The sequence below is a fragment of the Delphinus delphis genome, chromosome 13 (assembly GCF_949987515.2).
Source record: "Delphinus delphis chromosome 13, mDelDel1.2, whole genome shotgun sequence".
NCBI lineage: Eukaryota > Metazoa > Chordata > Mammalia > Artiodactyla > Delphinidae > Delphinus > Delphinus delphis.
In genome coordinates, this window is record NC_082695.1 from 38,254,477 (window position 1) to 38,278,269 (window position 23,793).

At 38.8% G+C, this 23,793-nt stretch overlaps 1 protein-coding gene across 3 annotated transcripts in view; it reads right to left on the reverse strand.

Moving 5' to 3' along the window:
• ESCO1 (establishment of sister chromatid cohesion N-acetyltransferase 1) overlaps positions 1-23,559 on the reverse strand; it is a 73,394-nt gene extending 49,835 nt beyond the window's left edge. For all 3 annotated transcript variants that reach the window (XR_009521725.1, XM_060028769.1, XM_060028770.1), the window contains exon 1: positions 23,458-23,559. The gene's annotated coding sequence lies outside the window, so the exon portion shown is untranslated. The remainder of the gene's footprint in view (positions 1-23,457) is intronic.
• Between the last annotated feature and the right edge of the window lie 234 nt (positions 23,560-23,793).

The window sequence follows — 23,793 nt, forward strand, 5'->3', positions numbered from 1 at the left end:
AAAAAAAGCAGCAAAGGTAAAACAACAAATAACACACAAGGGAATCCCCATAAGGTTAACAGCTGATCTTTCAGCAGAAACTCTGCAAGCCAGAAGGGACTGGCAGGACATATTTAAAGTGATGAAGGAGAAAAACCTGCAACCAAGATTACTCTACCCAGCAAGGATCTCATTCAGATTTGATGGAGAAATTAAAACCTTTACAGACAAGCAAAAGCTGAGAGAGTTCAGCACCACCAAACCAGCTTTACAACAAATGCTGAAGGAACTTCTCTAGGCAAGAAACACAAGAGAAGGAAAAGACCTACAATAACGAACGCAAAACAATTAAGAAAATGGGAATAGGAACATACATATTGATAAATTACCTTAAATGTAAATGGACTAAATGCTCCGACCAAAAGACACAGATTGGATGAATGGATACAAAAACAAGACCCATATATATACTGTCTACAAGAGACCCACTTCAGACCTAGAGACACATACAGACTGAAAGTAAGGGGATGGAAAAAGATATTCCATGCAAATGGAAACCAAAAGAAAGCTGGAGTAGCAATTCTCATATCAGACAAAATAGACTTTAAAATAAAGACTATTACAAGAGACAAAGAAGGACACTACAGAATGATCAAGGGATCGATCCAAGAATTATAACAGTAACAATTGTAAATATTTATGCACCCAACATAGGAGCACCTCAATACATAAGGCAAATACTAACAGCCATAAAAGGGGAAATCGACAGTCATAGTAGGGGACTTTCACACCCCACTTTCACCAATGGACAGATCATCCAAAATGAAAATCAATAAAGAAACAAGCTTTAAATAACACATTAAACAAAATGGACTTAATTGATATTTATAGGACATTCCATCCAAAAACAACAGAATACACATTTTTCTCAAGTGCTCATGGAACATTCTCCAGGATAGATCATATCTTGGGTCACAAATCAAGGCTTGGTAAATTTAAGAAAATTGAAATTGTATCAAGTATCTTTTCCGACCACAACGCTATGAGACTAGATATCAATTACAGGAAAAGATCTGTAAAAAATACAAACACATGGAGGCTAAACAATACACTACTTAATAACGAAGTGATCACTGAAGAAATCAAAGAGGAAATAAAAAAATACCTAGAAACAAATGACAATGGAGACACGATGACCCAAAACCTATGGGATGCAGCAAAAGCAGTTCTAAGAGGGAAGTTTATAGCAATGCAATCCTACCTTAAGAAACAGGAAACATCTCGAATAAACAACCTAACCTTGCACTTAAAGCAATTAGAGAAAGAAGAACAAAAAAACCCCAAAGTTAGCAGAAGGAAAGAAATCATAAAAATCAGATCAGAAATAAATGAAAAAGAAATGAAGGAAACGATAGCAAAGATCAATAAAACTAAAAGCTGGTTCTTTGAGAAGATAAAATTGATAAACCATTAGCCAGACTCACCAAGAAAAAAAGGGAGAAGACTCAAATCAATAGAATTAGAAATGAAAAAGGAAAAGTAACAACTGACACTGCAGAAATACAAAAGATCATGAGAGATTACTACAAACAACTCTATACCAATAAAATGGACAACCTGGAAGAAATGGACAAATTCTTAGAAATGCACAACCTGCCAAGACGGAATCAGGAAGAAATAGAAAATATGAACAGACCAATCACAAGCACTGAAGTTGAAACTGTGATTAAAAAATCTTCCAACAAACAAAAGCCCAGGACCAGATGGCTTCACAGGCAAGTTCTATCAAACATTTAGAGAAGAGCTAACACCTATCCTTCTCAAACTCTTCCAAAATATAGCAGAGGGAGGAACACTCCCAAACTCATTCTACAAGGCCACCATCACCTTGATACCAAAACCAGATAAGGATGTCACAAAGGAAGAATACTACAGGCCAATATCACTGATGAACATAGATGCAAAAATCCTCAACAAAATACTAGCAAACAGAATCCAACAGCACATTAAAAGGATCATACACCATGATCAAGGGGGGTTTATTCCAGGAATGCAAGGAATATACGCAGATATATTCAATATACACAAATCAATCAATGTGATACACCATATTAACAAATTGAGGGAGAAAAACCACATGATCATCTCAATAGATGCAGAGAAACCTTTCGACAAAATTCAACACCCATTTATGATAAAAACCCTGCAGAAAGTAGGCACAGAGGGAACTTTCCTCAACATAATAAAGGCCATATATGACAAACCCACAGCCAACATCGTCCTCAATGATGAAAAACTGAAACCATTTCCACTAAGATCAGGAACAAGACAAGGCTGCCCACTTTCACCATTCTTATTCAACATAGTTTTGGAAGTTTTAGCCACAGCAATCAGAGAAGAATAAGAAATAAAAGGAATCCAAATCGGAAAAGAAGAAGTAAAGCTGTCACTGTTTGCAGATGACATGATACTATATATAGAGAATTCTAAATATGCCACCAGAAAACTACTAGAGCTAATCAATGAATGTGGTAAAGTAGAAGGATACAAAATTAATGCACAGAAATCTCTGGCATTCCTATACACTAATGATGAAAAATCTGAAAGTGAAATCAAGAAAACACTCCCACTTACCACTGCAACAAAAAGATAAAATATCTAGGAATAAAGCTACCTAAGGAGACAAAAGACCTGTATGCAGAAAAGTATAAGACACTGAAGAAAGAAATTAAAGATGATACAAATAGATGGAGAGATATACCATGTTCTTGGATTGGAAGAATCAACATTGTGAAAATGACTCTACTACCCAAAGCAATCTACAGATTCAATGCAATCCCTATCAAATTACCACTGGCATTTTTCACAGAACTAGAACAAAAAATTTCACAATTTGTATGGAAACACAAAAGACCCCGAATAGCCAGAGCAATCTTGAGAACGAAAAACGGAGCTGGAGGAATAAGGCTCCCTGACTTCAGACTATACTACAAAGCTACAGTAATCAAGACAGTATGGTACTGGCACAAAAACAGAAAGATAGATCAATGGAACAGGACAGAAAGCCCAGAGATAAACCCACGCACATATGGTCACCTTATCTTTGATAAAGGAGGCAGGAATGTACAGTGGAGAAAGGACAGCCTCTTCAATAAGTGGTGCTGGGAAAACTGGACAGGTACATATAAAAGTATGAGATTAGATCACTCCCTAACACCGTACACAAAAATAAGCTCAAAATGGATTAAAGACCTAACTGTAAGGCCAGACACTATCAAACTCTTAGAGGAAAACATAGGCAGAACACTCTATGACATAAATCACAGAAAGATCCTTTTTGACCCACCTCCTAGAGAAATGGAAATAAAAACAAAAATAAACAAATGGGACCTAATGAAACTTCAAAGCTTTTGCACAGCAAAGGAAACCATAAACAAGACCAAAAGACAACCCTCAGAATGGGAGAAAATATTTGCAAATGAAGCAACCGACAAAGGATTAATCTCCAAAATTTATAAGCAGCCCATGCAGCTCAATAACAAAAAAACAAACAACCCAATCCAAAAATGGGCAGAAGACCTAAATAGACATTTCTCCAAAGAAGATATACAGACTGCCAACAAACACATGAAAGAATGCTCAACTTCATTAATAATTAGAGAAATGCAAATCAAAACTACAATGAGATATCATCTCAAACCAGTCAGAATGGCCATCATCAAAAAATCTAGAAACAATAAATGCTGGGGAGGGTGTGGAGAAAAGGGAACACTCTTGCACTGCTGGTGGGAATGTGAATTGGTACAGCCACTATGGAGAACAGTATGGAGGTTCCTTAAAAAACTACAAATAGAACTACCATATGACCCAGCAATCCCACTACTGGGCATATACTCTGAGAAAACCATAATTCAAAGAGTCATGTACCAAAATGTTCATTGCAGCTCTATTTACAATAGCCAGGAGATGGAAACAACCTAAGTGTCCATCATCAGATGAATGGATAAAGAAGATGTGGCACATATATACAATGGAATATTACTCAGCCATAAAAAGAAACGAAATTGAGCTATTTGTAATGAGGTGGATAGACCTAGAATCTGTCACACAGAGTGAAGTAAGTCAGAAAGAGAAAGACAAATACCGTATGCTAACATATATACGGAATTTAAGAAAAAAAAATGTCATGAAGAACTTAGGGGTAAGACAGGAAAAAAGACAAAGATCTACTAGAGAATGGACTTGAAGATATGGGGAGGGGGAAGGGTAAGCTGTGACAAAGCGAGAAAGAGGAATGGACATATATACACTACCAAACGTAAGGTAGATAGCTAATAGGAAGCAGGCGCATAGCACAGGGAGATCAGCTTGGTGCTTTGTGACCGCCTGGAGGTGTGGGAGGGAGAGAGACTCAAGAGGGAAGAGATATGGGAACATATGTATATGTATAACTGATTCACTTTGTTATAAAGCAGAAACTAACACACCACTGTACAGCAATTATACTCCAATAAAGATGTAAAGAAAAAAACAAAAAAACAACTTAGACTAAACTAGACTAAACAATGGCCTAGTGACGATTTTTCACTTGACATACAAAAATCATGCAACTCAATATGGTCACCATCTCATTTTTTTTTTTTTTTTTTTTTTTTTTTTGCGGTACGCAGGCCTCTCACTGTTGTGGCCTCTCCCGTTGCGGAGCACAGGCTCCGGACGCGCAGGCTCAGCGGCCATGGTGCACGGGCCCAGCTGCTCCGCGGCATGTGGGATCTTCCCGGACCAGGGCACGAACCTGTGTCCCCTGCATCGTCAGGCGGACTCTCAACCACTGCGCCACCAGGGAAGCCCCATCTCATTTTTTATACTGTATAATAGATTTGGTTTTTCTTCAAAAATAACCACTACCTTCTATCCGAAACCCCACCTCCCTGTAGGAGTATATTATTTTCCTTCCCATCAGATGCTTAGCTTGACCATATGTCTTACTTTGGCCTCATGGTGGACAGAGCACACTCTCCTGCCCCCATAGCCTTGCATCTGATGATTTGGCCAATGGGGTGTTAGCAGAAAGTATGCAAACAGAGGTTTGAAATATCTTTGTGCAGTTGGTCTTGCCCTCTTGTTACCTCTGTCATCACCACGAGAAGAGTTTCAGCAGGAATATGTTGCCCCTTCAGCCTAGGCCCCAGAAGAAACACAAACAGTAAGACTGGGCCAAACCCCAAATGAGGTGCCAAGCCCAACCCACAGGGAGAATTAAAGCCCACCCACACACCCACAGCTAAGCCTAAGTCACCTAACCCACAGCAGCTCTACAGATATATAAGCAAAAATAACTGTTGTTTTAAACCACTGAGCTGTAGGGCAGTTTCTCATTCAGCAATAACTGATTAATACATATTGCAGTTAAATTTTCTGGGAAGCTCCATATCTACCCAAGATTAAGCCTCAGAGGTACAATAACTTGAAAAAACAGAAAACTCATTTAATTTCCTTTATTACTTTAGCGCCAAGAATTTTAATTTTAAAAATGATGAATTACCTTACTTTACTTCTTTTCCTCTCAATTTCTAAATATTTTAACATTTGGCAGTTGGGACCTACCATAATAAAAAGGTTAACTGATACACAAATCTGCGGTACTTGTCACTCACCTGTTCAGGCATGCTAAGGATCACTTCACTTTAGTTTGCCCTACGTGTTAAATCATTATCAACCTAGCATTATACAACTTAACAACATCCCTTTCTATTAAATAAAATCTTGCAATCAAGGACTGAAATGCATTCTCTAACCTGTTAAACTGACAAGATCCCTCCACAACCCAGAGCCAAGTTATTAATAGAATTCTAATAAAATCAATATTGGGGCCAAAAATCAATAATCAAACTTAACATGGGACTTCCCTGGTGGCGCAGTGGTTAAGAATCCGCCTGCCAATGCAGGAGACACGGGTTCTATCCCTGGTCTAGGAAGATCCCACATGCCGGGGAGCAACTAAGCCCGTGCACCACAACTACTAAGCCTGAGCTCTACAGCCCACGAGTCACAACTACTGAGCCCACGTGCCACAACTACTGAAGCCCACGCGCCTAGAGCCTGTGCTCCGCAACAAAGAGCAGCCCCCGCTCGCCGCAACTAGAGAAAGCCTGCGTGTAGCAACGATGACCCAACACAGCCAAAAATAAAAAAATAAATAAAGAACATAAAATGATCACTTCAGAAAACCCACAGTAACATTTATATAGAAAGATAATTTACAAGATATATGTTAGAAAGTACCTGAGAATTTAAGAGTACATCCAATTTCCCAACAGTACATTATAATAAAATATACTCAAATTTTAATCATTAAAATATTTAGATTACATCACCCAATATATTTTTAAGTTTAAAGTGATTTTTTTAAAACCATTTTATATTCGGGAATTCCGTGGCAGTCCAGTAGTTAAGACTCCATGCTCTCACTGCTGAGGGCCTGGGTTCAATCCCTGGATGAGGAACTAAGATCCCACAAGCTACGTTATGTGGTCAGAAAAAAAAAATTTTTTATAATTGAGATGTAATTTGAGACAGGACTATAAAATTCACCTATTTATAGTGTACAATTTAGTAGGTTTTAGTATATTCAGAGTTGTACAACAATTGCCAGTAGTTCCAGAGTATCTTTGCCACCCCAACCCATTAGCAGTCATTCTCTTATTTCTCACCCCGCTTCCAGTCCCTGGCAATTACAAATCCACTTTCTGTCTTTATGGATTTGGCTATTCTGGATGTTTCATATAAATGAAATCATAAATACATGTGGCCTTTTGTGGTAGGCTTCTTTCACTTAACGTAATGTTTTCAAGGTTCAAGCAGGGTTGCAGCATGTTTCAGTAATATCTTGTGCTTTACGGCTAAATACTATTCCATTGTATAAATATATCACATTTTGTTTGCCTATCCATCAGTTGATGGATTGTTAGATGGGCTGTTTCTACTTTTTGGCTATCATGAATAATGCTATGAATAATCCTGAAGGAGTTTTTATGTGAACATGTTTTCAAGTTTCCTGGGTATATACCTAAGAATTTAACCATTGGGCCATATGGAAACTCTGTGTTTAACTTCTGAGGGACTGTTTTCCAAATCAGCTGCAACATTTTACATTCCCACCAGCTATGCGTGTGGGTTCCAATTTCTCTACAACCCTGTTAGCATTTATTATTAATTTTTAAAATTTTAGTTATCCTTTTAGGTGTAAAGTAGTATCTCATTGAAGTTTTAATTTGTATTTTCCTAATGAGTAATTATGTTGAGCATCTTTTCATGTGCTTATTGGCCATCTGTATTTCTTCTCTGGAGAAATGTCTATTTGAATCCTTTCCTCATTCTAAAAATTTGGTCATTTTTCCTTTTATCATTGAGTTGAAACAGTTTTTTACCTGGATATTAGACTCTCATCAGATGCATGAACCACAAATATTTTTCTCCAATTCTATTGGCTGTCTTTTCACATTTTTGATAAGAGTCCTTTGATGTACAAAAATTCATCCATGGATGAACACTTGGATTGTTTCCATAACTTGGCTATTGCAAATAACACCGCAATGAACATGGGGGTACATATATCTTTTTGAGGTAGCGTTTTTCATTTTCTTCGGGTAAATACCCAGAAGTGGAATTGCTGGATCATATGGTAGTTCTATTTTTAATTTTTTAAGAAACCTCCATGCTGTTTTCCATAGTGGCTGCACCAATTTCCATTTCTACCAACAGTACACAAGGGTTCCCTTTTCTCCACATCCTTGCCAACACTTTTTATTTCTTGTCTTTTTGATATCAGCCATTCTAACAGGTATGAGGTAATATAGCATTGTGATTTTGATTTGCATCTCCCTAATGATTAGTGATTCTGAGCATCTTTTCATGTTCCTGTTGACTCTCTGTATGTCTTCCTTGGAAGAATTCCGTTCAGATCTTCTGCCCATTTTTTATTTGAACTGTTTTTTTTTCTATTTATTGAGTTATATGAATTCATCATTTATTTTCAGATATATGATGTGCAAATATTTTCTCCCATTCAGTAGGCTGCCTTTTCATTTTGTTGGTTTCCTTTGCTGTGCAGAAGCTGTTTAGTTTGATGCAGTCCCACTTGTTTATTTTTGCTTTTGTTGTTTTTGCTTTTGGTGTCAGATTCAAAAAATCATCACCAAGACTTATGTCAAGGAGCTAACTGCCTATGTTTTCTTCTAAGAGTTTTATGGTTTCAGATCTTATGTTCAAGTCTTTAATCTATTTTGAGTTAATTTTTGTGTATGGTGTATGATAGTGTTCCAGTTTCATTCTTTTACATGTGGCTGTCCAGTTTTCCCAACACCGTTTACTGAAGAGACTGTCCTTTCCCCTGTATATTCTTAGCGCTCTCTCTCTTTTTTTTGCCACGCCATGTGGCTTGTAGGATCTCAGTTCCCTGACCAGGGATTGAACCTGGGCCACGCAGTGTTGTGAAAGCCTGGAATCCTAATCATTAGGCCACCAGGGAACTCCCATTGGCTCTTTTTTCAGTTAAGTTTTTAAATGAGGAAATGTGACTCCTTCAACTTTATTTCTCTTTTTCAAGATTGTTTTGGCTTTTTGATATTAATTTTAAGATCAGTTTGTCAATTTCTGCCCAAAAAGTCAGCTAGGATTTTGATAAGGAATTGCACTGAATCTGAGGATCAAGTTGAGGAATACTGCCATCTTAATAATATGTCTTCCAATTCTTGAACATAGATATCTTTTCACTTATTTAGGTCATCTTTAATAATTTTAAACAATGTTTTGTAATTTTCAGTGTACAAGCCTTGCATTTCTTTTGTTACATTTATTCTTAAGTATTTTATTGTTTTTTTATTCTACTATAAAAGGAATTATTTTCTTAATTTCCTTTTTGGATGGTTCATCACTAGTAGAGAGAAATACAATTGCTTTTTGTATGTTGTTCTTGTATCTTATAACCTTGTTGAATTCATTTATTAGCTCTAACAGGTTTTTTTGTGTGGATTCCTTAGGATTTTCTCCATATAAAACCGCGTCATCTGCAAACAGATATAGTTTTACTTATTCCTTTCCAATCTGGATGCCTTTATTTCTTTTTCTTGCCAAATTGTCCTGGCTGGAACCTCCAGTACAATGTTGAATAAAAGTGGCAAAAGCAGATATCCTTGTCTTATTGCTGATCTTAGGAGGAAAGCCTTTAGTCCTTCACCGGTAAGTATAATGTTAGATACAGGCTTTTCATAGATGCTCTTCTATTGCAGCTTTGTTGAATGTTTTTATCATGAAAGATGTTAAATTTTGTTAAATGCTTTTTCTGCATCTATTGAGGTGATTATGTGATTTTGTTCCCCTTTATTCTATTAACATGGTATCTCACCTTGTTAATTTTCATATGTTGAACCAACTTTGCATTGATAGGATAAATCCCATTTCGTCAGGGTGTATAATCCTTTTTATATGTTGCTGGATTCAGTTTGCATGTACTGAGTTGAGGAATTTTTATGTGTATATTTATAAAAAATATTGAACCATAGTTTCCTTTCTTGTGATGTCTTTGTCTAATTTTGGTATCAGGGTTTTACAGTGGCCTCATAGAATTAGCTAAGCTGTATTCCCTCCTCTTGCATTTTTTGGAGGAGTTTAGGAATGCTTGATGTTAATTCTTTAAACACTTGATAGAATTCACTGGTAAAGCCATCTGGGACTGAGATTTTCTTTTTGGATGATTTTTTGGTTACTAATTCAATCTCTTCATTTGTTATAGGTCTATTTGGATTTTCTATTTCTTCTTGACTCAATCTCTTTCTAGGAATTTTTTCATTGTATCTAGGTTATCAAAATTGTTAGTGTATTCAACTGTTCATAGTATTCTCTTATAATCCTCTTTTATTTCTGTGAGGTTGTTAGTAATATCCCCTCTCATTCCTCACGTTAGTAACCTGAGTCCTTTTTTTCTTGCTAAAACCATTTTTTAAAAAAGAGAAAAGCAAACTAGGCTACCTTTAATTTCTAGGCACAACAGCAAATCAGAAACTGTCAATTCTGTACATTGCTCCAAATTTCATGGAGACAAGAACAACACTGACCTTAAGTAGCAGCTGCTTCCATCCTTCTAATCCCACTTCTCATTCTTGAGAAGCAAAGTCTCTGTGAACCAGCTGCCCCATATGGGGTAGCTTCCAAAGACAGAATTAAGTATCAACCCAAGGCTTCTACTTATTTTTAATTTTTACTCAGTTTCTCCAGATACACAAGGGGAGGGGGTCCTAATCAGAGAGACCTGTGTTTATAATCTATTTTGAGAACTTTATGCTTGATATTAACAGACCATCCAGCTACAATTTCTGTATCCTTAAAATAGGCAGAACACAGAGTAGCAGTGCATTACACGTATCCAATACAAGATGCACTTGGAAGAAGTGGAATTTTCACAGTAGGAAAAAAAAAATGTGTGTCCTCCACCGACAGCCTCCTTCTTGGATTCGTGCCCAGTATTCAATGGGTCATGATCATTTCTGTTACAGGTCTCAAAAGCAGGAAGTAAACAGGGGCAGCAGCATTCATCCATCTACACTCATGTACAGATTAGAATGTTCCTTAAATCACCCAAAGCTTAAGGACAAACAGAAATATTAGCAAATTGAAGGGTACTAGAATAAAAAATTAGTATTTGTTCTGGTGTATATCTGCTAGAAATGATACAGGTTCCCACCCTGCTGAGTACTACCAGTGGGCTCCTATTTTTTGACAAAGTGGGTAGTAAATGGGAACTCAAGACAAAGATGCAGGGACATCTAGAGCAGACACAGGGAGGCTGAAAACTCTATAAACTCCCAAATCCCTTGCCTACAAAGGTACACACACCCCCAACCAGCCTTCTGAGTTAAAACCTTTCAGTTACTGCACCTGGAGCAGATGCCTCAAAAAGAAATACATACCAATTCTCCCCAGTCATATGAGAATTAGATCCCAACACAGTCCAAAGAAATAAGAGACCAGTCCTAGGAGGAAACAGTCTCTACACTAACCATCAATAGGAGTCTGGAGAACAAGAGTGAATCTAAAGGTAATAAACCAACAAAGATGGAATATAAGGCTTGATAAGACCATTTATTGTCATGGGTGGACTCACATGATATTCTCTTTCTTCAAAGGGCCAGATAGCAAATATTTTAGGCTTTGTAGCTCACATACAGTCATGATTACGTATTCTTCTTTGGTTTTTTGTTTATTTTTTTTTTACAACCCTTAAAAAAAAATGTAAAACCATTTTGAGGAATGAAGGAAAGGAGGAGAACTGACTAAATTTGGCCCAAGGGACAAAACAGTTTATCAGCACCTGCTCTAGAGCACACCAAAGCATTAAATAGTCTGTTAGGGGATTTCCCTGGTGGTCCAGTGGTTAAGACTCCATGCTCTCATAGCTGAGGGCCCGGGTTCAATCCCTGGTCAGGGAACTAAGATCTCACAAGTGGCGTGGTGTGGTAAAAACCAAACCAAACCAAAAAGCCAAGAACCTTAAAACAAAAAGCAATATTAAAGAGTCATACCTTAATGATAAATGCTTCAATTCAACAGGAAGATGTAACAATTTCAAACTGCACACACCTAAAAACATAGTCTGAAAATGTGTAATTCCCAAATTGATATATAGAGTCCCCTAATTACAAGTACTACAAGGAGAAATATATAAATCCAAAACTGTAACTTAGAGATTTGGCAACACCCCTCTCAGCAAGTGATAGAACAAGCAGACAAAAAAACAAAACAAATGAACAAGAAATTCAATGTACAGAATTATGAACTAATTATACAGAATTATGAACAAGACAAGTAATTTTAAACTTGAACTAATAAAGATATACACGGGGTTTCCCTGGTGGCACAGTGGTTAAGAATCCGCCTGCCCATGCAGGGGACACAGTTCAAGCCTTGGTCCGGGAAGATCCCACATGCCACAGAGCAACTAAGCCTGTGCGCCACAACTACTGAGCTTGTGCTCTAGAGCCCACAAGCGACAACTACTGAAGCCCGCGCACCTAGAGCCCGTGCGCCACAAGAGAAGCCACTGCAATGAGAAACCCACGCACTGCAACGAAGAGTAGCCTTCGCTCACCACAACCAGAGAAAAGACCGCGCACAGCAAAGAAGACCCAACGCAGCCAAAAAATAAAATAATTAAAAAAAACAAATATATACACATTATCCCAACAATTGCAAAATATATTCTTTTCAAGCACACATAGAACATTTACAAAGGTGTCCCCAAATACAAGTCCTAAAGCAAGTCTCCACAAACATCTAAGGAATGATACCACAAGTGCTCTCTGATCACAATGCAATTATACTAGAAATGAATAATCCACAAAAGTCTAAGTAGAAAATGCCCAGATGTTTGGAAATTTTAAAAATCTGTTTTACATAAACCATAAGAAATCACACTTAAGAAAACCACAAGGTGGGTGAACCTGCCCTACCAGATATCAACACTTATTGTAAAACCACAGTAACGTGTGATATTGGTTCAGGGATAGACAAATAGACCAATGGGACAGAACAATGACACAAAACAGAGTGCCCAGGGACTTCCCTCGTGGTCCAGTGGTTAAGACTCCGCACTCCCAATGCAGGGGGCCTGGGTTCGATATCTGGTCAGGGAACTAGATCCCACATGCCGCAACTAAAAGATCCCGCACGAGGCAACGAAGATCCCGAGTGCCGCAACTAAGACCTGGCGCAGCCAAATAAATAAATAAATGTCGGAAAAAAACAAAACAAAACAGAGTGCCCAGAATCAGGCTCACGTTTATGGTCAACTGGTTTATGATATACAATACCATAGCTGGGAAAATAGATTTTTTAAAGAAATAGTGCTGGGACAACTGGATATCATATGGGGAAAATAGTGAAACCGGATTCCTACCTCGAACCATATACGAAAGCAAATGCCAAATGGACTGATCATAGATATAAAATGTAAAAGGTAAAACGTAACCTACAGAAGATTAGTATGTACAGATTATATTATTAAAATCCTACAAATCAATAAAATAGCCAATCAAAGGAAAAAACAGACAAGAAATTTGAACAAGCTCATCACAAAAAAAAGGAGGAAGAGAGATGAAAGGAGAAAGAAATCCAAAAAGGCAATGGAAAACCACCACAATGGGCTAAAATTTAAAAGTCTGAGAATTCTGGGAATTCCCTGGCAGTCCAGTGGTTAGGACTCCATGCTTCCATTGCAGGGGGCACAGGTTCCATCCCTGGAACTAAGATCCCACAAGCTGCATGAGAGGCCCCCCCCCAAAAAGTCTGAGAATTCAAAGAATGTAAGTAATTTGCTGCCAGTGGCAGTATTAACTGCACAAACACTTTAGAGAACAGGCCAAGAGAGCAACCAACCCACAATGAAATAGATGGAATGAAGGATCCCAAAAGGAACCCTGAAGGTAGTGTGGGTGGGTTAGAGAAGGGATTGGACCTGCTGTTTGAGTACAAAAAATAATAGTCGGGCATGTGACATGGGGTTGGGGACATTGGGGAGAAAAATTGCATGTGACATGGGGTTGAGGACATTGGGGAGAAAAATTGCCCTAACATCTTAGGAAATTAAGCAAAAGAAAAGTGAGGCAATTACTAACTCCATGAAAAAGTGAAAAGGGGGATATAGTTTCAGAAAAATACTTAGCTCGGCAGTAAACAATATTTACATAGTTATAGTACCACTCACTATTGGCTTAAACAATTTGAAATGTAACTCTATTAAGGTATATGGGGAAGAAAGCAGGAGAGCCAATTCTCAACTATGGAGGCAAAAAGTCAATAACATCTGAAGTTGATCAATCAAAATATAGAAGTTATTGCATACCACCAAAACTATGGAGCTAGATATAAAGAAAACAGCTAGGACAGTGAAAGTGGCAGCTCCTGGAGAAAGGTACTGGGAGATGGGGAAAGGTGAGGAGTGGGATGATATTCAACACTGTATGGCTTTTAGTGCAATTTGACTTTAATAACAATGTACATGTATTACTTTGAAATTTTTTAGAAAGTTCTCCACTTTTATTGCATTTCTGTCCATTTATCCTGACACTCAACAGGTCAGGCATATAAAGGTTTTAACCATTTTTTAAATTTAGAATGCGCATACATGTATTTTAAAATCTCACCAAAATGGAAATTCTGAAAATAATTTATCCCAATTTACTCAATAGGTAAAGAAAATGAGAACAAAAAGAATCTAGAATCTAGAAATGCCTGAGAATATAATCTGAAATACAAAAAATTTAAACTCACAGGAATACTATTCATAGAGATTTTTACTGAACTACTAAACATCTGAAACTTTAACATGTCAATAACTGAACCCCTAATCTTGCCTCCTAAACCTAAAGCTTCCAAAGGATTTTCCCCCTCATCTCAGTAAATGACATGTTCATCCTTAATTGTTTAGAACAAAGCCTTGGAGTCAACCCCAACTTTTCTCTTAAACTTCATATCCACTCAAGCCATCATTAACTCACCTACCTTCAAAACACATCCAAAATCTGACCACTTAGCATCTCAACCACTATCACCCTGGTCCAAGCTATCACTATCCCTCACCTGGATTTCTGCAACAGCTTCCTAATTGGTAACTGTGCCTTCAGCCTTGTTCCTCCCTCCCCTGCATCCCCCGCCCCCTTCAGCTTCTTACACAAAACAGCCAAGGTAGTCCTTTTAAAATTTAAGTCAGGCTCCATTATTTCTCTGCTCAAAACCTTTCAGTGACTTCCCATCTCAATCAGAGCAAAAGCAAAGGCTCATATTAACTATTAACTACTTCCTAGTTTTTCCCCTGGTCACTCTGCTCCAGTTTTCTTGGCCCCCTTGCTATCCCTTGACTGCATTAATCATATTCCCACCTGAGACTAATAAGTGTTCCAGGCAGAGGAATAGCTCTGCTTTCAAATAACTGGTAACTTTTCTGTTCCAGAATGCAGCAAAAAAACAAGTTACCCAAAATAATACAAAATTTGTCTTGATAACAAAACTAGTGTGCACATGTGCATGTGCACACACACACTACACACACATTTCTAATCTCATATACAAAAAGATACATGAAAGCCTTAAATTAAAACAAGTTAGCATTTTTAACACAACATGGGCATAGCCAAGTGGTCCACCACTACCAAGTAAAATTGATAAAAGGAACACAGAGATGACTGAATTTTAGGAATTCTATTAATACATGACATCAACCAGTCAAATAAAAACAACTACCCTATCACCTCAATGTAACCACCCCCATGCCCACCAGAAAAACACTTCTTAAAATCAAACAGCCTTTTTTCTATGCAACCCTAGGACTATTTTGCCCAACATGCTTTTGATATTTCATACATCATTGGAAACTTCTAGCCATCTCAAGGTGTAGTAATTCTGTCAAAAGATTTACTGCAGAATTCAGCTCAGGACACCTCTCAATTCCAAAATAATTTACTTAAGGTCTATTTCCCCAACTTGAAACTTCAAAAGTCTCTTCAGTTCCATAAAACACTGGTACAAATTCAGAAAGCCATCCAACCAGCTGGAAAAGATTTTGCTTCTGAGATCACAGGACAACTTTTCAGCAGTCCTCAGTTTGAACCTGGCATAAAGCAAAGACTAAAAGGTCTATCAATAGCATCATTTTTCTAACACCGAAGACCTTCAATTTGCACAGATCCAGTCTCAAAGGCCCTAGAAGTCATGCACATCCACCAACCAAATGCAAGCTCCTCATATCGGTTATCATTTCCTTTATTATCTTCCTCCTGACTCTATTTCCACAGTGGATCTCACTCTTTCTTAACCCTCTCCTTTGGAAGCCCACATAAACCCTTTCCCAGTGAAAATATGAATCTTGAGGTCATCCTGGATCATTCACGTGGGCCCTAAATCCAGCGACAAGTATCCTTATAAGAGACACTCATAGGGAGACAAACACAGAAAGTAGAAAACAATGTGAAAACAGGCAGAGATTGGGGGTCTGTGCTCACGAGCCCAAGAATGCAAGGGCAGCCACCAGAAGTTGGACAAGGCCAAAAACAAACTCCTCTCTAAAACCTATGAAGAGAGCATAGCCATGCCTACATCTTGATTTCTGACTCTGGGCATCTAAAACCGTGAGAAAATAAATTTTTGTTGTTTTAAGCCATTAAGTTTGTGGTAATTTGTTACAGAAGACATAGGAAACTAATACACCTCCTAAGCAGGCTGTATCACATCAAGGGACCTACAGTGTTCCCAGCACAGCAGTTTCATCTCACATGCAAAATTTTTTCCACTTTTCTTTTAAGGTTTGTGCCATTCTGCTCTTATACCTTCTTTCTTCACTATAGTAATCTATTGATCACCAAAAACTCTTCAAGCATAATCTTCTCAAACCGAACTATTACAAACATCATAGGTTTTAAAATTCACATGAATGACCATAGGTTCTTAATCGCCTAAACTCTGATAACCTACCAATTCTTAGTCCATTTCAACTACACAATCCTTTTGCCACATCCAAGAGATAAGAGAAATATTCACTGAAAATCTGAGTCTGGTGGCTTGTCAAGTTCATAACCCCTTTCTGAAAATTCACCATGCCAACACGTACCTGCTTTAAAAAAAAAAAAAAAAGTGCGGGCCCTTAGGTAGTTCATAAATAGTTATATCCTGAAACTCCTGCCCCTATGCCCCCAAAGAGATTACTGACCGAAGAGCAGCCAACATGCAAGGTTTCCAATCTCACCACTACTAACATTTTGGAGCAAATAAAATCTTTGCGGGGGGGTGGGGTGGTGGTGGTGGTGGTGTTTGTCTTGAGCATGGAGGGTATTTAACAGCAGCATCCCTGATGTGTACCTGCTAGATACCAGGAGCACCTTCCCCTCAGTTCTGACAATCAAATATATCTTCAGACAATGCCAAGTATTCCCTGGGAGGCAAAAATCATCCCTGGTTGAACATCTGGCTTACCTCCTTTTAATTCCCCCAGAGGAAATTTCTCAGCAACCTTCTGAGTCCTGAATTATCTTCAGGTTTCTATAAGGTCTAGTGTTTGGTGATTCCTGTTTTTTCCTTGCACAAGATCTGGCTCTACAAATAGTCTTCTCTTCCTTATTTCTCTGTGTATCCTGCCAATCCATTCACACACTATTTAGGGTAATCCAAGTATTTCTCACCTTCTAAAACGCCCAATTAATACCTACAGACTAAAAAGCATTTTAAAGAACATAAACTAATTACCACTAACCAAAAACATATAAAATGTCACAACTGAAGCAACAATAAACCATTAACAGAATGCAACAAAAACACACACAGTAATACAAGGTATCGTCCCTAATAAATTTTTCCAAACATTCAAAGACAAATTCTCTCTATTACACTAGATTTATAATAGATATTCAGTAAAACTCAACATTATTCTCAACATTATTAGTTAAAACTCTAAAAAAGACAGACATGGACAATTTAATTTTTTTAATTCTCTTCTTCCACTGGCCTCTTAACAAATTAACATTCCCCAAGTGTTGTTCTCTTACCACAAAAGACACACATTAGATAATTTCATCTATACTCATACTTTCGATTACTATCTGTAAGCCATTAACATACAAATGAATATCCCCAACACAATTTCCATCCCTAGTGATACTCAGATATCCAACAACATACTGGACATGTCCATCCTGATGTCTTAAAGGCACCTTAAACTCAACTATCTAACAGTCAGGTCATTCCACTATGTCTGTTCTCCACAATTTATGATACTACCATCCACCCACATCAAGAAAATAAAACCAAAAAAAAAAAAAAATTTACATGACAGCAACGATGACAACAGTAGCATTTACATTAGCAAAAATATCAAAAATAGCCCAAATGTCCAAAGGAGAAAAAAACAAAATGCCAAGGTAGAATTTTGATAGTCATTAGAAATAAGAAGTACATAAATTGCATAAAGTAATTTTGTAAGAAAGAGATAAATTAATGTGTCGTATATAAGTATTCTAACACAAAGAAAACACACTGAAAGAATACACACTAAAATATCAATAGTACTTACCTGTAGGGTGGTAAAAGATGGAGATGAAAGGGTATACAAAGAATTTTTTAAAATACCTCCCCATTTTACTTATACGTTTATGCAATGTTTGAATCTTTCACATCAAAAAAGAATGTACTTATCAGTCGTGAAATAAATAACTATATAGGGCTTCCTTGGTGGTGCAGTGGTTGAGAATTCACCTGCCAATGAAGGGGATACGGGTTTGAGCCCTGGTCCGGGAAGATCCAACATGCCGCGTAGCAACTAAGCCTGTGCGCCACAACTACAGAGCCTGCACTCAAGAGCCCGCGAGCCACAACTACTGAAGCCCGCGTGCCTAGAGCCCGTGCTCCGCAACAAGAGAAGCCACCACAATGAGAAGCCCGCACACTGCAAGGAAGAGTAGCCCCCGCTCGCCACAACTAGAGAAAAGCCCACGCGCACAGCAACGAAGACCCAACGCAGCCAAAAATAAATAAATAAATTTATACATATAAAAAAAACTATATTGTGTTTATATCTATGTAAAATATATCGGGAAAGGTCAAAAGTGAAACTGGATGTCTACACAATAACCTGTACACAAATGTTCAAAGCAGCATTATTCATAACAGCCAAAAAGTGGGCATAACCCAACTGTCTATGAACTAACGAATGGATAAATAAAATGTGGTATGTCCATATAATGGAATATTATATTTAGCCATAAACAGGAATGAAGTACTGATACATGTTACAACATGGTTTAACCTTAAAAACATTATGCTAAGTAAAAGAAGCCAGTCACAAAACGCCACGTGTTGTTTGATTCCATTTATCTGAGATGTCCAGAACAAACAAATCTTCAAAAAAAGAAAGCAGATTGATGGTAGTAAGTGGGCAGGGGAAAAAAAAAAAGGAATAACATGTTAGTATAGGTATTTTCATCATTTTTGGAATGATGAAAATATGCTAAAATTAGTGGTAATGGTTGCACAACTCTGAATATACTGAAAACCCCAGAGTTGTATTCTATAAGGGTTGATTTTATCTCCATAAAGCTATTACCAAAAAAGTGAATCTGAAATGAAACAGACTTTAATATGCATCAGGCTTTTTAAATAAACCTAAATTTGTCTTATGAAAATTATCTATTTTTGTTTTTGAAGAAAAATTTCATTTAGTGACCATGGTCACAACAAAGTTTCAAATACTAGTTGAAATGATTTAACAAAATAAAACAAATTTCCATGTCAACAGGATTATCTTCATTAACACTACTAGTATTTATTTAATAACTCAATTTTCTGATGGGTTAATATAGTCTAAAACAATATATTTTAAACATAAACAGTGACAGATGCTAGGGATCAGCATATTTTCTATCTCAAATACCTTACAGATAAATTATCTAGGTATTATATATCTTCTAAAGTGGAACTATATCTGCATTATAAAGGATACGTCAGAAAGACTGTACTGGGCTTCCCTGGTGGCGCAGTGGTTGAGAGTCCGCCTGCCAATGAAGGGACACGGGTTCGTGCCCTGGTCCGGGAAGATCCCACGTGCCGCGGAGCGGCTGGGCCCGTGAGCCATGGCCGCTGAGCCTGCGCATCCGGAGCCTGTGCTCCGCAACGGGAGAAGCCACAACAGTGAGAGGCCCGTGTACCGCAAAAAAAAAAAAAAAAAAAAGAAGAAAGACTGTACTATCTGTAGGGTAAAAAAATAAGTTAAATTATACTTGCCTTTCTCTTAACCATCACTAAAGATGATACAATAGAAATATTTCCTCATATAAAGTCCTTAGAACAGTTCCTGGCACATCATAAGCATTTATTAATTTACTGATATAATATTTTTGATGAAAAGAAAACATGAAAAAAAATATTTACCTTAGTTACTCATTTCACTTAACTAATTATCAACTCTATTTCCATATTACCTTTATCCCTTTCAGCTTCAATAATTACATTAATTCTAAACTATTAAATTATTTACATTAAAGCAGCAGTTCTCAAAGTGTGGTACAGGGACCATGGGGATTCCAGAGACCCATTCAGGGGGTTCATGGGATCAAAATTATACACAGGTAAAAGATCAATTCAAAGCACAAACAGACCAATGAAATTTAATGCAACATTGTGTGAAAAGTATATAGATAGTTTCAGATTCCACATTGCAACTAATCTTTAAGAAATTACCACTTGTTGGGACTTCCCTGGTGGTCCAGTGGGTAAGACTCAGTGATCCCAAATGCAGGGGGCCCAGGTTCAATCCCTGGTCAGGGAACTAGATCCCACATGCATGCCACAACTAAGAGCCCACATGCAACTAAAAAAGGATCGGGTACGCTGCAAGGAAGATCCCACGTGCTACAACTAAGACCTGGTGCAGCCAAAATAAATAAATATCAAGAGGAAAAAAAAAAAACCTTTATTTAAAAAAAAAAAGGCAATTACCACTTGTTGAGTTTTGTTGTAGAGTCAAAGAAGAGTATCACAATTATCTGAAAATGTTATTAAAGTACTCCTCCCAACACACTGGTGTGAAGCTAGATTTTCTTCATATGCTTCAACCAGAACAACATATAAAGATTGAATGCTGAAGCTGATAAGAGAATCCAGCTGTCTTCTATTAGGCCAAACATTAAAGAGATTTACAAAAATGTAAAACAGTTGCCATTCTTTCACTAATTTTTTTTGTTTTGGAAAATAGTTTTTCATTTAAAAAGTTATTTATATTAACCTGCAGTTAGTTTATTATTTATTTTTCAATGAATTAATAAATATACTTGTTAATTTCAAATACAATAACTGTGAATAGATATAACCCACATAAAACAAAAGCTATTTGGAGTCCTACATAATTTTAAGAATGTAAAGGGATCCTGACCAAAAAGTCTGAGGCCACTATATTAAAGTAATACTTAAGGGAATTCCCTGGCAGTCCAGTGGTTAAGACTCCACCCTTTCACTGCCGAGGCCAGGGTTCCATCCCAGGTAGGGCAACTAAGATCCTGCAAGCTGCGAGGTGAGGCCAAAAATAAATTAATTAAATAAAAATTAAAGTAATACTTAAAACCCCATTTTTAATTTATATTCTGAGTTTTATCTCTCATGAGTCTCACATATGAAGCCATAAATCTTTAAAGTAAGCTGAAGAGCGCAGATGACATAAATCTTGATTTCTTCAGGTGTACTAAAATGAAGTTAAGCTTAAGATGTAGCTCCCTCAAAAAAGACAGGATGGTCAAGTAAACAGAATGATGTTATTGTCAAAAGTAACCACAGTATGCAGAAATAGAGCCAAAGAACTTTCGCTGTGCCAACAAAAAGGGATGCACAGAAAAACACTGAAGGCTGAGCTTCAGAGGGGTTAACAGAGCCCTTAATTGAATTATGTATGGTAACAATTTTACTGGAGTTGGTTTCTACCTACCATCTAAACTTCTGATCACCTTCAGCTGAGGTTATTCAAATTACTCAACATGTAACATAAATCTGCTAACAAAACTCACGAAAAAAATATTTAACTATTAAAAAAATCCATTGTGCAATGCTAGTCTCCGTCATTATTAGAATAATTACAGTCAGCTTTGTGCTGTGATGAATTACCAGGCTAAAAAGGGCCATCCAGCAAAAGAGGTTAATGACATCCATTAATTAGGGTCCTTTTTCAGTTCTTCTGGAAGCATAATTTACTGGTTTAAAGGCCTAGCACAAAATCTTGTTTGGGTCTGATGTTAAAAAAAACTACTTTTTAACTACAGAATTATAATACTAATCAACGAGAAATGACAGCATATTTTCTTTACCCGGGAATTGGTAAGGTGGGCAGAAGCTCATAACATAAGGGAGGTTTTGTTCTAAGAAGGGTACTTCCAAAGACACACATCTGACCTAAGGGGCATACACTGCATTCTGCCCAAAAGGGGGAAGTGTCTGTTACAGCTTTCTCATTTCTGCACATGCTCTAGGTCTGAATTTGCAGATTCCAAATTAAGCACTTTTTATCCCACTCTCATTTCTAATTCCACGGTGAGATTTTTTTAAAGTTTTTCAAATTAAAAAAGTTCCATTGGTATTGATGCCTTGTGTAAAGCAGAAACTAAGGACTTAATCAGAAGAGGCTGAATATAACATAATTCACGGCATCCAAAATGTTTGAAATTGAAATTGTGTTTTACCTTTTTTTTTTTTTAAATAACGTTTAGGTGAGGAAAAAACAAAGCACACCGACATCCCACTCTTCCACTAAATAGCATTCTTTTACGGGTTTCTGTTAAGGCTATTTACTGAAACATCGTTTGATAATACTATTCAAATACTGTGTGCTGCAACTACTTCCTGCTAAAAGAATCCCTTTTCAGCTACCGAAAGCTACCCGAAAACAAGATGCACAGTACTTCTAAAACCTCAAGGATATAACTCCTTCCTCCTCCCCCGCCCCCACTCCTGGAAAATACCGTACGTGCGGGTTTTCAAAACAAAACATTTGGGGATGAGGGAGGGGGAGGTTAAGGGTGTGGGGGTGGCAATGTTCTCCAATTTTTGGAGTTGCTATCTCTCCCATTCTGCCCGAGAAAAACAAACCCCCGTTATAAAACAATCTTAAGAATAGTGATCAAAATCGAGGACCCAATTCCCTTCTGCTCGCATCTATCTCTACAAACTTCACTATGCCCCTCAACACACCCAATTTCTACTCCAGAGCAGCCCTCCCTGCGCCCAGACAGTCCTGTCCAACCAGAACCACACTATGACCTTGGACCCGGGCCACCGCTCCCCTCCCAGTCTAAGGGCCGTGAGGCCAGGATCCTCACATCCCGCCCAGCAGACTGCAGAGGCCTCAGGGTTCACGCAGGGTCAGCGGGGGGCGACGGGCAGGGGAGCGAGCCGCAGGACCTTAGCTCCGCCAGGGCTGGAACGGCGGGTTCGGGGGAGACGCACGGAAGGAAAGACGCCGGGGGTGGGGACGAGGCAGGGCAACCTGCGGGCCGGCGCCGACACCTCCCCGTCCGCCGCAAAAGGCTGCACGCCACCTCGGGGTCTCCGGAAGCCCGCGCGGCCGCCTGGGGAGCCCCGGCCTGACCCCGTCCTCGGCCACGGCCCCTTACTACCGCTGACCACCCAGCGGGCCGCGGCAGGTGATGCGGCGACTGGGCAGCCGAGCCGCGCAGGTTGGTTACCTGCCTCAGGCGACCGCGCCTCCGAGCCGCCCACTCCCTCCCAGGGGCGCCAGGAGCCGGGACCCGAGGAGTAGGAAGGGCGTGCGAGGCAGCACGACACAGAGGGGCGGACAGGAAGGGGGAGAAGCGTCCGGCTCTCCGGAGGGGCTGGCAACAGGGAGGCGAGGACGCTGGCGACGCGACAGCAGGCGGCGGGGCGGTCGGGACGCTACCGTACCTTCCTCGCTCCGGGCCAAGGGTCCGACGAGAGCTAGCAGACCGCCTCACATCCGGGTATCGGGAGACACTCAGCTGCTTCTGCCGCCACCACCGCCTCTCCCGCGGCGCAGCAACGCCAAACTTCCGGCGACGACGGCTACGCCTCGCCCGTCAGATGGGAGTTACCTGGGACCGTCTTGGGCGCGCTTGCGCAACGCTCCTTTTCTGCCTGAACCGGCTCAGCTGACGTGCCCAGAAGATGAAGATGGCCGCCACGCTCGTTGCGTGTCACGCAGTTTTTCACCCCGGCCCGGACTGCTGGGCGTCGGGGAAAGACGAGCCAGCGTCGGACCGC